At 42.2% G+C, this 13180-nt stretch overlaps 1 protein-coding gene across 1 annotated transcript in view; it reads right to left on the bottom strand.

Annotated features, from left to right (window-relative positions):
* LOC122788982 (minichromosome maintenance complex binding protein) overlaps positions 1–13180 on the bottom strand; it is a 1363580-nt gene that overhangs the window by 1146510 nt on the left and 203890 nt on the right. The gene's annotated exons all lie outside the window — the stretch shown is intronic.

Genomic DNA, 13180 nt, shown 5'->3' with positions numbered 1-13180 from the left:
AAGATGACCCAAACAAAATTTCTTTATTCTGAGCTGCATGCAAGATTTCCACTTTCACATCCCCTAGTAGGTTTATGTTGGCAACCAAGCAAATCTGCCCACAACAGACCCACTTGTCTGCAGCCCTGGAAAAGCATCAGCAGCATTATAGGAATTTCCAAGAGAGCTTTGTAACTTGTGGCACTGAAGATTGGAAGATTAAAGATGCTTATGTCTCTGAAGTAGAAAGGTCAGCAATAAACTTCACGTTGTCAAAGAAAGATAAAACAAAGCTGCTCTAATGATGTAAAGAATAAAGCCCCAACTATGGCTCAGCCCATCTGGATTTGATCAGCAGCTCAGGTGACTGATGGAGCTGCAGCAGGTGGGATAGGAGTGCCCATCCTGAGAAGGTGGGCAATTATGTGGGCACTTCTTGCAACAACCTTAGTGGAAAATGGACATGAAACATTCGTAGGGGTAATATTCAAAGAGGGGAAAGGGTGGTTGGCCTGTCTGAGCTTCCAAGGAGGCAGGGAAATACACTATAGCTCCCATTCCACACCAGCCTTTGGATGCAACCACAAAGGTCACAATGGGAGGGTAAAAGTAACAATGTAGGTCTAAAATAAAAAAAGGGTAGACACCTAGACACCCATAGATTCCACGACTGACCCCAGCTATAGTAGAGTTAGTCTGGGGTGTGTGGAGAAGCTAGCAGATCTAGCACAACTAAGGGGCACTGGGTAGGAAGGACATAGGAAATGATGCACCATGGGACACTGAGTAGGAAAGCCATGGGATGAAACATGGGAAGAAAAAGTGCTTAAAAAGCCAAAATGAGCTTTGACACATGGACTTGACAGTTAACTGTTCGGCAGGCAAAAGTGTATGTATATACATTCTTTCCAAATCTGTAAAAGGCTGCCATCCTTATCTGAAAGGATAGAAGATGGAAGCCATACAATGCATTAGAAGTTAATTTTAAGAGAAACAGATCCACTGTGATTTCTAAAGAGAAATCTGACAGCCCGCGGGACTTTTTTTTTTTTTTTTTACAAGTTGTCTTATTTCCGGGGAGCTGAAGGTTGGGTATCTTAACAGCTGGCAATATCTTCCAAAGCTACTAACACTAGAGAAAACTGCAAGTAGTTTATCCAGCTAGTGGCTACGTCATAACATCAGTCTCTCAAATTTCCTTTTGCTGCCACTTAACTCCTTCATTCTGCCAGTTGTGTCAGAAAAAAAGACAATTCCTCCACTACAATATGTAGACATATTTCTTCAGACTCAGATTCCCAATTTTATGAGGTAGAAATCCCTGTACACAATCTAAACCAAATTCCCACACATAATGATCAGAATATGAAGGGGAGAGGGGGCACTTTCTTTTAGAATGTGGAGAAGAAACACTACATGAAGAGATCAGGATGTTTTAAATAAGCACATGACAAAAAAAAAAAAAAAGTATTTTGACTCCTTAGGAGGAACAGTAGGAGTGGATGTCTGCTTCAGCCTTTTTCAGGGGAGGGAGCAAGGAGAGAAAAAGCATCCCCCCCAGACATCCAATCTATCTTTTACAGAACTGTAATGAAGGAAATCAGTCTCCTCCTTTAATCCTTATCAGATGGGTTCTCCCCTACCCTGACTGAATATACAAATGGCCTTAGAGGACACACACATCTACCAGTGCTTAGAGAATTCATAAGGAGCAATGCCACTGGAGCTGAACATAGCTGATAGATGGTCTGAGGACTTAGACATGGCCACAGTAATCTGTTGAAGAATACTGCAGAGAAGGTGTCACAGGAAACTGAAGCCACTAACTTTTGAGGACCACAGGAAGAACGTCTGAGTAAATGGGACCTGGTTCAGTGACTTTGCAGGTTAAATCCTTCAGCTTCTATTTCTCTGAAGGATTAAGGAATTATGCCTGCTTCTAAAGAGTAACAGCCTGACAAATGACATGACTAAATGTTGTGTTCCTCCAAGCAAAGCTCCTCAAAGGCAAGCCATGTGGTAACCTTCATAGGACTTTTGTCAGCTACATGAACATTTCTTTTCTCTCAGATCCAAGTCTCTAAAAAATCATACAAGTTTCACAAAAAAATAGAAGTCCTCAAGCAGGGTACTTATTTTGCTTTTGTTTACCAAGTTTGTCCAGCTGGGTTTAGTCAAAAACCCCTTTTCAGCAGAGGCCCGGGGAGAAAAGCTCCAATACATTACAGCTATTTTTAAACATACATTCACAGTTATATACATGGACAAATGTTTAATAATTATACATATTTTTGCAATTACATAGCATTCATATGAAAAAAAAAAGTCAACCATTGCTGTAAAAGATACTTGCACTTTAGCAGATGTTGAACATTGAGCATTTGAAGAGGTGTATTAGTGGATATGTCAGATAAACAGATCGCATGATTACTGCTCAGAAATTCAAAGAAATGGAGGTAAGGGAAGGAACTAGGCAGGGCAGATATTAAAGTCAAGAGGTGGGGTGTAAAGCAAGTTCAGGGACAACTGTACTATTATAAGGTTTTGTCACAAGACAAGTTATATAGCTGACAGATGCTAGTAAAACTATTCAGGCATTGTTTAAGACTGGTTGTGGAGCAGTGTTCTGAATGAAGGGAAATGGTTTGACAATATCAAGTTGAAGAGAGCAATGGCAAATATCCTGGAGATGTATAGGAGTAAATCCATTGTTTTGATAGGTGAAATTTTAGTTGAGTTTTAAACGAGTTTGCATTCTGAAAGCATTTCAGTGGTAGACTGATGTGGTTAAATAGATTTGCTGCACTATTTGAATATATAGCAATCTGCTGCATTAGATTTGGTTATGGTGATTAGTGATTTTTCAGAGAAAAATTCAACTGGGGAGAATTACTGCAATAAAGTTAAGGGCTAGGAAATGTTCTGCCTTAGAGATGTTAGTGTACTGTAGATAGCTGTGAAAGAGCTAGGTGATGTGATAGTTTTAACCATTTTAATTCTCAGAAGGTGCAGAAGTGGAGTATCTTAATGTTACAGTTTACTGCAAATTTGGCTATTTTACCTGTTCACTTTGAAAAAACTAGCCAAGCGTTGAACATGTGAAGACAGGTGAGAGCAAGTCTTACTGCTAGGTTCAATTGCAAGACATGTTTTGATTAAGCCCATACTCATATTTTATACCAGCGTGTTTTTTTAGATGTATCGGTAGTAGAAGGTTCCCTAAAGCTTTGGAAGCTTGAGGAATGCTAGATCCTTGAAAGGCTATGTTCCACATAACAGACAACTGCAACAGTGACCTAATGTTGTAATCTGAAGATATGCCAAATGACCATTTTTTCTGTCATGTTACTACTACACACTGCCTGCAGAGAAAGACCATCTACAGCATCTGTCTTATTTGGTTGAATAAAATTTTCTGCACTGCCTAACTGTGTGATTAAGCTACTCACTTAACCAGACACTGCTCCCAGGATGAGTATGAAAAAGGTCCATGGAAATATGTGCTCTACCCTGGAAAACAAAAATAGTCTCCTATATAGCCTGAAGATAGCAGGTGCACCTACAAACAGGTAGCAAGCACTCTACAAGTAAAAAAAGATAGACGCTTCAAGCACTGAGCAGCACACTTTGGAAGACTGACGTCTACCTGCCAAGCAAAGGACAAGCTCGTTTTGTATCCACTATTACCTCAAATGGATAGAAGACAAGTCCCTAACTTGTGTACAAATATTAAAAAGCAGTACCTAATATTCCATAAACTTTGTGCTTCATACTAAATAGGTGAAACAGTTTAGCAGTTAGCACAGAGGATTAAGGCTATGAGCTACTTACAGGGTTAGGTTCCCTCAGCCTTATTTCCCTATTGTGTGATCTTGAGCAAGTTACTTAACCAGGCAGTACTTTCAAGTAATAGGGAATTGGGCTATGCTCTTCAAAGGCCTCCTGGACTGCATGCTTAGTACCTACCTATGAACCTATAATGTACAGAACATCTCTTCTTAGCCTGAAATAAACCTAAAAATTCACTGAAAACTGCAAATCAAAGATCTCAAAATAATCCCCCTGCTTTTGAGTCTAACAATGTTCTGCTCCTCCATATACTTCAGAAAAGTGATTTTAGAATGAAATCTGTATTCTTCACTCTTTCACAATTCTCCAACAACTCTATGGACTTGCCTACCTTCAAAAATCTGTGCAGCTGAAGGACTTCAGTTGGTAACTCATATCACAAACACCAGAGATAAAACAGGTTAAGACTTGCACCAACTTTGAGGGGAAAAAAAGCAGTATTTCAGAAATCTTCCATAGCACTCAGTGAACGCAGTGGTTTATCAGAAGTGGAAAACTTAGATATACCACATTTTACAACTCTCATAGCTAAACACTTGTTTTTATTTTGAGATGCCATTCAGACTTCTCACATGTATCTGAACTTCTGAGGAGGGCATACACAAAACTGATAATTTTAAGCATGGCAGCAAATGCAGCATATTTCTTACCTCTCAAAAGCCTTCCCATCCTTGTCAAGAGAAATGGATTAGTACTAAAGGTTTATAAGCAGCGGTGTTCACTAAATCAATAGTTGCTAGATCTGATCTAGGATGAATGTATAGCAACTTAAAAGACTTAAGAACCTTATACAACCTACCTGCTTGCTTGGGGAGTGGCAAGCTGGCTATCTAGCAAGTTACAGGTTGTGACAAAAACATCCTCCAAAGTTGAAACAGGAGGAAATGGGGTAGGTTCTGGAAATTTCAGTTGTAATGACTCATAATACCATTAAGGACTGAGAAACATTACTGATTTTACATTGAAACAACTCTGGTAAACGTTTCAAAAAAAAAAATCCTTCAAAGGAACTGGCTGAAGGTACACTCTCCTCAGAATCTGAATCAGAAACCTGGAGAGAAAAAAAAACAGCATCTTTGCCTTCATAATTTTGATGTTCAACATTTGGAATATCTTTACAAAATGAATAGCTTTCTTTTAACAGAAACAAATCAACTAGAATGGTCAAGAGCTTAAACCAAACCCGGAGCCAAGACAAATAAATTACTCATGCCCAGAGTAATGGAGAAAGAGAAGACATATGGCTAAACTTTTGTTTCTTTTTGACAAGAATTTCTGAATAGACAGACCACCTTTTTACCAGGAAAAAATCTCTCCAGGGATAGGAAAAGCATTGACTAGAAAGAGTGGCATTCTCTGCCCTTTCTCCCAGGACAGACAAGAGCCTCTTCCTTGCTCACTAAGGGCACTCCAACAGTCAGAGGGTATGTCTAACCTCCAGTCCATGGTGCTGCAGGAACTACACCAGCACAGCCACAGAAAAGATAACTGGTTTAAGGAACCAGTTTTTGTCACAGCAGACTCGCCCATCTGTGGTTGACACTCTTCAGCAACCTCCTGTGTGGTTGACACTCTTCAGCAACCTCCTGTGTTGATAAAGGGTGTTTGGTAGTTTTCTTCTTTTTTGGGGGGCTCAAAGAAGGAAGAATTGAGGAACTGGAAAAGGTTGTTCCATAGTTAAGCTAAAAAGTAAATTCCCAGGGAAGCCTAGTAGCAGTAGTTATTAGAATAAGTAAGTTGTAAAACTTTCCCCATTTAAACTCAGTAAAAAGCACTTTAAAAACACCTAGCCTAGCCCTAAAACAGTCTGACAATACTTACACAATAGTGTTAAATTAACATTTTTACTACAAAGGCAAAAAAAATTCCACTCGTGTATAAAAGTAATTAAGCCACATGACATCCATTGAAAAAGCTTTCTCCTAGTTTTAAAAAGTATAGTTGTATAAACAGAGTTTACCATAACAGTAGATGTTCGAATGATCACTGCTGCAGTAGCTTCATCTATATGGGTTACATCCTGCCAAAGGTACAACACAGCCGGACAGCTTTCAAAGCTTCAGGGAATATTCTACCACCCAAACTGTCAGGCAGCTTGAACTCAGCTGATGAAAAGAAAAGCCTGGGCGCAAAGCCCTTCAACAGCTTTCCTGCAAAGCAGAGGGGGAGCAGATCCCTGAAAGGGCAATTCCTCAAATGAAATAAAGATCAACTTCCCACACCCTGGCATAAAAAAACACAACAAAAAAACAAGAGGGATGGCTACTGCAGCAGTGATCATTTGAACGTCTACTGTTATGGCAAGTTCATTTTACACAACTGTAGTATGTTCCTCAAAATGATTACTGCAGCAGCCTTACCTATGTGGGTATATAACCATAGTCAACTACATTTGGGAGGCAGAACGAGAAGAGTCTAGGAGCCCCCCTGGAGAAAGGTCAAAGCAAAAGCTTTATCTGGACCTAGAAAAGGAATCAAGCTTATAGTGCTTTGCAAAGTATACAAAGAGGACAAAGTAGCAGCTTCTAAAATACAATCCTTTCCAAAAAAGCCATAGATGAAAAAAAAGGCTCAGATATAATCGCCCTTGACCCTGCCCGGAATAGATTTGTTATGGTGAGTATAACAAATGGTAATAGATGTAGACAACCATTTGCACATTGTCTATTTCAACAGAGGCTGTCCCTTCTTAACTTCACAGGAAATGTACAATTGATCCAAACATCTGAAAAATGTAATTCAGCCAAGATAGTACCAGAGTTGTCTGTGGAGATCTAAGGTATGGAATATCCTCTCTCCCATTTTTAGCTTCAGGAAAGAAAATGAGGAGATGGATAGTCTGGCTTAAAGTAAACCTATATCACTTCAGGTGATAAAGGAGGATTAGTTCTCAAAGAAACCCTGTCCCTATGGAAAATGAGATAGGGCCAATTCACCATAACAGCTTGCAACTCAGATACTCTCCTTGCAGAGGTCAGGGCAATCAGTAAAACTGTTTTCCATGTTAAAAAACCTCAAGTCAACCAAATTAAATGGTTCACACGGAGAAAGTGTTCGCTTCTCTAACATAAAATTAAGAACACAAGGAGTGACTGGTTTTCTTGGAGGACTCTTACGCAAAACCCCTTTCAAAAACATTTTGATACCAGACTGCATTGAAAAAGGAGGGTCCACAGTCAGATATACTGAAATGTCCAATAAATGAACCTTGACAGAGGAATAAGAAAGGCCACAGGATAGTAACTCACAAATACTGTAAAAATCAGAGAACAGCTAACTCTGAACAGTTGCTGGATATGGTGTTGGCACCAAAAAGATAACGTCTTTCTTTAGCTAATGTACAATTTTCCAGTAGCCGGCTTTCTTACCTCCATTAGTTCCTGCTGAATCTCCTCAGTAAACAGGTGCCTAAAAGGAATTAAGGCCCTATCAACCAGGCAGTCAATTAAACAGGATTGCTGTCAGAGTATATCAAACACCTTGTTCTTGTGTTAGCAGATCCAGTCTGTGAGGAAATCTGTAGTAATTGACCTGGTCATAGAACCATAAGGGAGTCACCACAATTACCTTAGTGGATTCCTTCTAAATCTTCAGGAGCACTCGGAATACAAGTGGAAAGGATGGAAAAGCATACAGCAACATTCTAATCCAAAGAATCTTGCATAGAGTCAGAGAAAAAAATCTTGCTGGTTGAATGTTCAGAGGAGACAAAAAGCTCCTAAGAACTCCCCACACATATGGATCAAATCTTTGAAGATCCTGTGATCTAGTTTCCATTCATGAGGGTCTGTCCCAGGTCCTCCTCAGCTTGTCTGCCTCACAATTTTGCTTTGATGGAAAGAAGGGTGCCTGTACAGTGAGTCTGTGCTGTGAAGTATTTCTCAAGCTAACATGGCTAGTCTAAAAAGGGGGGTATAAACTGGTTACCCCTTGCGTGATGTACCACATGACGGTGGTATTGTCCAACTACCTGAAGAGGTCTCAAGGGCAAAAGATGGTTCACAGAATTGAGTGCCTTGACCAGGGCAAACATCTCTGAGATTTGTGTGCTTGTCCTTGGTGTCCCACACCCCCTGAACTTTTATACCTCCTGAAACTGTTCCTCAAGCAAAGTTTGAGGTGTCTGTGGTGACTGCTTTGGACCAAAGAGGAAAAAGGGGAGACCTGGATACAAGGACATCTGTGGTCTCCGCCAAATGATTTCTCTTGTGACTAGTCCCAGCATTGGGATAAGAATGTATGAAGGGTGTTGATGCTGGGACCAAAGAGATTTCAGATACCACTGTATCTTTCTCATATAGAGTCTGGCCAGGGGTATCATGAGAATCATGGATACCTTAAGATCCCAGATACTTGGGTATTCCCTTGCAGTGACCAAAGTCTAACTGGGAAACCTTGGAAAAGGATCTAAATTACTAACTTTTTTCTTGTGGAACAAAAGCTCTCTGAACTGAGGTATCTAGCTGCCATCCCATGAACACAATCCAGTGCGAGGGAGAGAGATTCCTGACACTTTTGAAAAAAACTATGCAAAGATAAGCAAGTCATCTAGATAAAATATGGACACCCTGTAGCCTGCAATGAGTTATAACTGGAGATAGACACTTTATGAATACTCATGGTGCAGTGGATAGGCAAAAGCGTAAGAAAGATAACGGAATGTGATCCAGATGCACAACACCTAAAGAAATGTCTGAAATTGGATGAATCAAGAGAACTGATGAGCATCTTTCAAGTCAGGTGTTGCAAAGAACTTTGAAAGAAAAAGAGGTAACATGTTGTGAAGTTACATAATTTTAAACTTGGGCAACATCACAGACAGAAAAGAAAGATCCAGAACTGATCTCCAAGTTTTTTTCTTTCTCTAGCACTAGGAACATCCTTGAATAAAAAGACTTATCCATCTGGAAGGGAGATAATAGTATTACTCCCTGGGAGAGCATGTGATGAAAAAAGTACAGTTTTGTACCTACCATAAATGTAGATGTTCAAGTGCTAATACAGCTGCAGTCATAACAGATGGGTTTTCCTGCCGTCAGGCGGGTCCTCGGTCGGCCGAATTCCAAAGTCTAGGTCCGGCGTCGGATGTCGTCGCTTCTTCCCTGACGTCAGTGTGACAGGGGTATAAAAGAAAGTACAGTTTTGTACCTACCATAAATGTAGATGTCCGATAGGCATGCATCTGCAGTCCTTACAAATGGGTTGTCCTGTCGTCAGGCAGCCCTTCGGTCGGCCGGATTCCAAAGTCTGGGTCTGGCCTCGGCTGGTGTCGCACTTCAACCGACGTCATAGCTGCAGTTATTCGGGTATAAAGGCATCAGCCGACGCCATTTTCCTCCGTCTTTCTTGCCGCGTGGCACCCGAAGCAGAAGTTGTTCGCAAGTGCCGGTCGGTCAGAACCAGAGATTACTACTAGCGAATACTTCTACTACTACCGAAGACTTCTAAAAAGCTAAGTACCCCGTTGGGGACTCTTTCTTGCCTCAGCCGATGTCAGAAAAAGTGAATAACTGTTTAACTTGTGGGAAACAAATACCTCAAAGATTTCCACTCTTACTGCTTACCTTGTTTAGGCCCAGACCACGACGTAGCAGCTTGTCTAGCCTGTGCTTCTTTTAACCGACGGACGCTTAGACGTCGGTCGGAATTTGCCGAGGAGTTTTTCGCCCGCTTTGCTTACATTATGCCGTCGGATCCTCAGACTACGCAAATATCTAAAAAGCGCAAGGAAAAGGACAGACACTCGCGGTCCGCGGTTTTGGCCAAAACCGCGGTTAAGCCAACCGCGAGTGTCTCGGTTTCGGCTGAAACCGAGCTCGCGGTTCTTCCTTCAGCCGAAAGCTTACCTTCTACCGAGGCCTCAGCCAACCTCGTGGAATCGGCTACTGAAATCCCACCTGCTCTTGCAGGTTCCCAGGATTTATCTGATACTATCCCCTTGGATATTTCAACCCCTGCACGTGGAGCTGCTAGGCCACCTGCAACCATGTCGATTAAGGCCTTTGCCAGGGCTAAAGCAGCTAAATCTACCAAACATGTGCCTGCTAAGACCCCCTCTCACAGGCCTAGCTCTAGTTCACAAATGCTTAGTCTAGCAGAGGATCTCATTTCTTTGATCCGGGGATCCCAACCTCACCCAGACAGGGCCTCTCACCCACCTCCAGAGAAGAGGCCTAGAGCACAGCCGACGCCATTTTCTTCAGTCTTTCTTGCCCCAGATGCCAGGTGCCCCCAGTAGGAAGGCAATACATAAATTATATTTATATACATGCAATGTAATATAATCAAAAATCAGTAGTTGCAAGCAAATATACCGTAGAAGGATAACCCACTCAGGTTGTATTAAGAGGGGTTAGGCCCTAGGCCTTTACCAAGAGGGGAAGGAGGGAGGGAAAACTGTACTGCAGCTGTATTAGCACTCGAACATCTACATTTATGGTAGGTACAAAACTGTACTATGTTCATCGTGCATACAGCTGCAGTAATCACGGATGGGTAGAATCCCAAAGCTATGCACAGGGTGGTAGGCACTAGGTGGAACTGGGATGAGCCAGAATGCCCTGCAACACAGCAGTGGCAAAGCCTGCTCTAGTTTTGGAATATAAAGGCAGGTGGTAGTGTTTTGTGAAGGTATGCACAGAACTCCAAGTGGCTGCCTCTAAAATATCTTCCTCTGAGGAAGGCTGTAGAGGTAGCTGTGGCCCTGGTGGAGTGGGATCCGATGCCTGTAGGGACAGATTTTCCATGATAGGAGTAACAAAAACGTATGCAGTGGCCTATCCATTTTGAAATTGTATGTTTGGTAACTGGCTTCCCTTGAGCTCCTACAGCATAGGACACAAAAAGTTGTTCTGATTTCCTGAAAGGCTTTGTTCTGTCCAAATAATAACGTAGCTGTCTATGGATGTCTAAGGAGTGTAGCAGCCTTTCCCCCTTTGTTTTGAGGATTGGGGTAAAAGGCAGGTAGGTGTATGGCTTGATTTAAAGCTACCCTGGATACCACTTTAGGCATAAATGACGGGTTGGTTCGAAGGGAAACCCTGTCCTGACGGAAGATGAGAAAGGGCTGCACAGCCATGAGGGCTTGTAGTTCCGAAACTCTACGAGCTGAGGTAATGGCCAGAAGGAAAGCTGTTTTCCAGGACAAATACTGCAAATCTGTTGAGGCAGCTGGTTCAAAGGGAGGCAATGTTAATTTTTCTAGAATGTAATTAAGATCCCAGGCTGGCACTGGTTGTTTCCTTGGTGGTCTTAAATTCTTAGCCCCTCTGAGGAACAGTCTTAAGAGTGGGTGAGAGAATAAGGGTGGATCCGTGTTGAATTCTGCAGAAATGGCTGAGGCATGGATTCTTATGGAGGAAAATGAGAGTCCACTGTTCAGCAGCTCAGCTAGATACTGTAATACCTGAGGCAAATTCAGTTTTCTAGGGTCCTGGCCTTTTTTCTCATTCCGAGAGCAAAACCGTTTCCATTTTGCGGAGTAAGCCTTTCTAGTAGATGGCCTTCTGGCCTCCAAAATGACATCCTGCACCTCTTTGGGGAGTAGAGTCTGTTGTGGTGTTAAGGAATTTTCCATGCAGCGAGATTGAGTGTTTTCAGCTGACTGTGAAGAGTTTTGTAGCTTTGCTGAGTCAGCAGAAGAGGCATTAGAGGTAGGGGCCAGGGAGGAGTATGTGTTAGGCTCCTCAGGAGTGGGTACCAGTGTTGTCTTGGCCAGTCTGGAGCAATCAGTATCATCTTTGGTCTGTCTGCTCTTGCTTTCAAGAGTACCTTGGGCAGAAAAGGCAGAGGTAGGAAAGCGTAAACTGTCCATGCTGTCCAACTGAATGAAAGGGCGTCCACTCTCCAGGCTTTTGAATGAAAGGTCCTTGAACAAAACTTTTCCAATTGATGATTCCTGTGGGAGGCGAAGAGATCTATGTCTGGCCTCCCCCATGCTTGGATTATCTTTGTAAACACTTGAGGATGCAACTTCCATTCGTGTGGATCTGTCATATTTCTGCTTAGATCGTCTGCCAGCGTGTTTTCCAAACCTGGCAAGTACGGTGCTTGAAGTTCGATTTTCCATTCCAGAGCCAAGTTCCAAAGTGTCATGGCTAGTCTGCACAGGGGGTATGAATGTGTTCCTCCTTGTTTGTTTATATACCACATTACTGTGGTGTTGTCTGTTCTTATCAATAATTGCCCTGGATGCAGGAGGTCCTTGAAAGCTGTAATTGCATTCATCACTGCCAGCATTTCTTTTTGATTGATGTGAAGGTGCTTTTCCTTTTGGGACCATTTGCCCTGAATGCACCTGTCTGTCATGTGCACCCCCCAGGCATAATCTGAGGCCTCTGTTGTGATGACTTGATTTGCTTGAGGCTTGCAGAATGGGAGACCTGTGTTTGTTTGACATGCTTGGGCCCACCACAGAAATTCCTTTTGCAAACATGGAATTATTGGTATTATTGTTTCCAAACTGTGGCTGTGTTGAGACCATAGGTTTTTTAGGTACCACTGAAGTTTCCTCATATGCAACTTTGCACATGGGATTAAAAGAATGCAAGATGCCATGAAGCCCAGAGCCTGCAGGATTTTCCTTGCAGTAAGCCTGGTACAATTTGCTAGTATTTTGAAGTACCGAGTTAGTTGCCCCTGTTTTTCTGGCGTAAGATAGGCCATCTGGGTGTTTGTGTCCAAGTTGGCACCCAGGAAAGTTATTTTCTGAGATGGTGTTAGCCTGGATTTCTCTTTGTTGATTGTGTAACCCAAAGAATTCAGTAACCGTGTTGCATAAGCCAGATGTTCCAGAAGTATGTGCTTGCTGTCCGCTTGGATCAGGCAGTCGTCCAAATAAGGGTAAATTTGTATCCCTTGAAGTCTGCAGTAGGCAATTACTGATGCCAGGCATTTCGTGAATACTCTGGGCGCAGTAGATAAGCCAAAGGGCAATGCAGAGAATTGATAGTGGATTGAACCTGCAAGAAATCTGAGGTATCTTCTGCAGCTTTGTCTGATTGGGACATGCAGGGATGCCTCCTTGAGGTCCAATGTTACCAGCCAAAACTCCTTGCCCAGCATGGGAAGAAGTTGCTGGATTGTGAGCATCTTGAATTTTGGCACGAGTAAGAATGAGTTTAGGATGGATAAGACCAAAATGGGTCTCCAGTCAGTTCCTTTCCTTGGTACCAGAAATAGCCTGGAATAAAAACCTTGACCTTGTTCGTGAGTAGGTACCTCTTGAATAGCTTTCATGTCTATGAGCTTTGAAATTTGCAGTTGTGCCTCTGCCCTTTGATTGTGTGGCAGGTTTGGCATGCCTCTCATTTTTGGGATTGTGAAAATGAGATCTGTAGCCTCTGTTTATAAC

This window comes from Protopterus annectens, chromosome 14.part0, assembly GCF_019279795.1.
Source record: "Protopterus annectens isolate FY-2018-M chromosome 14.part0, PAN1.0, whole genome shotgun sequence".
Taxonomy (NCBI): Eukaryota; Metazoa; Chordata; order Ceratodontiformes; family Protopteridae; genus Protopterus; species Protopterus annectens.
The sequence above is the reverse complement of the archived record's forward strand: the minus strand, read 5'-3'. Positions and strand labels throughout refer to the sequence as shown.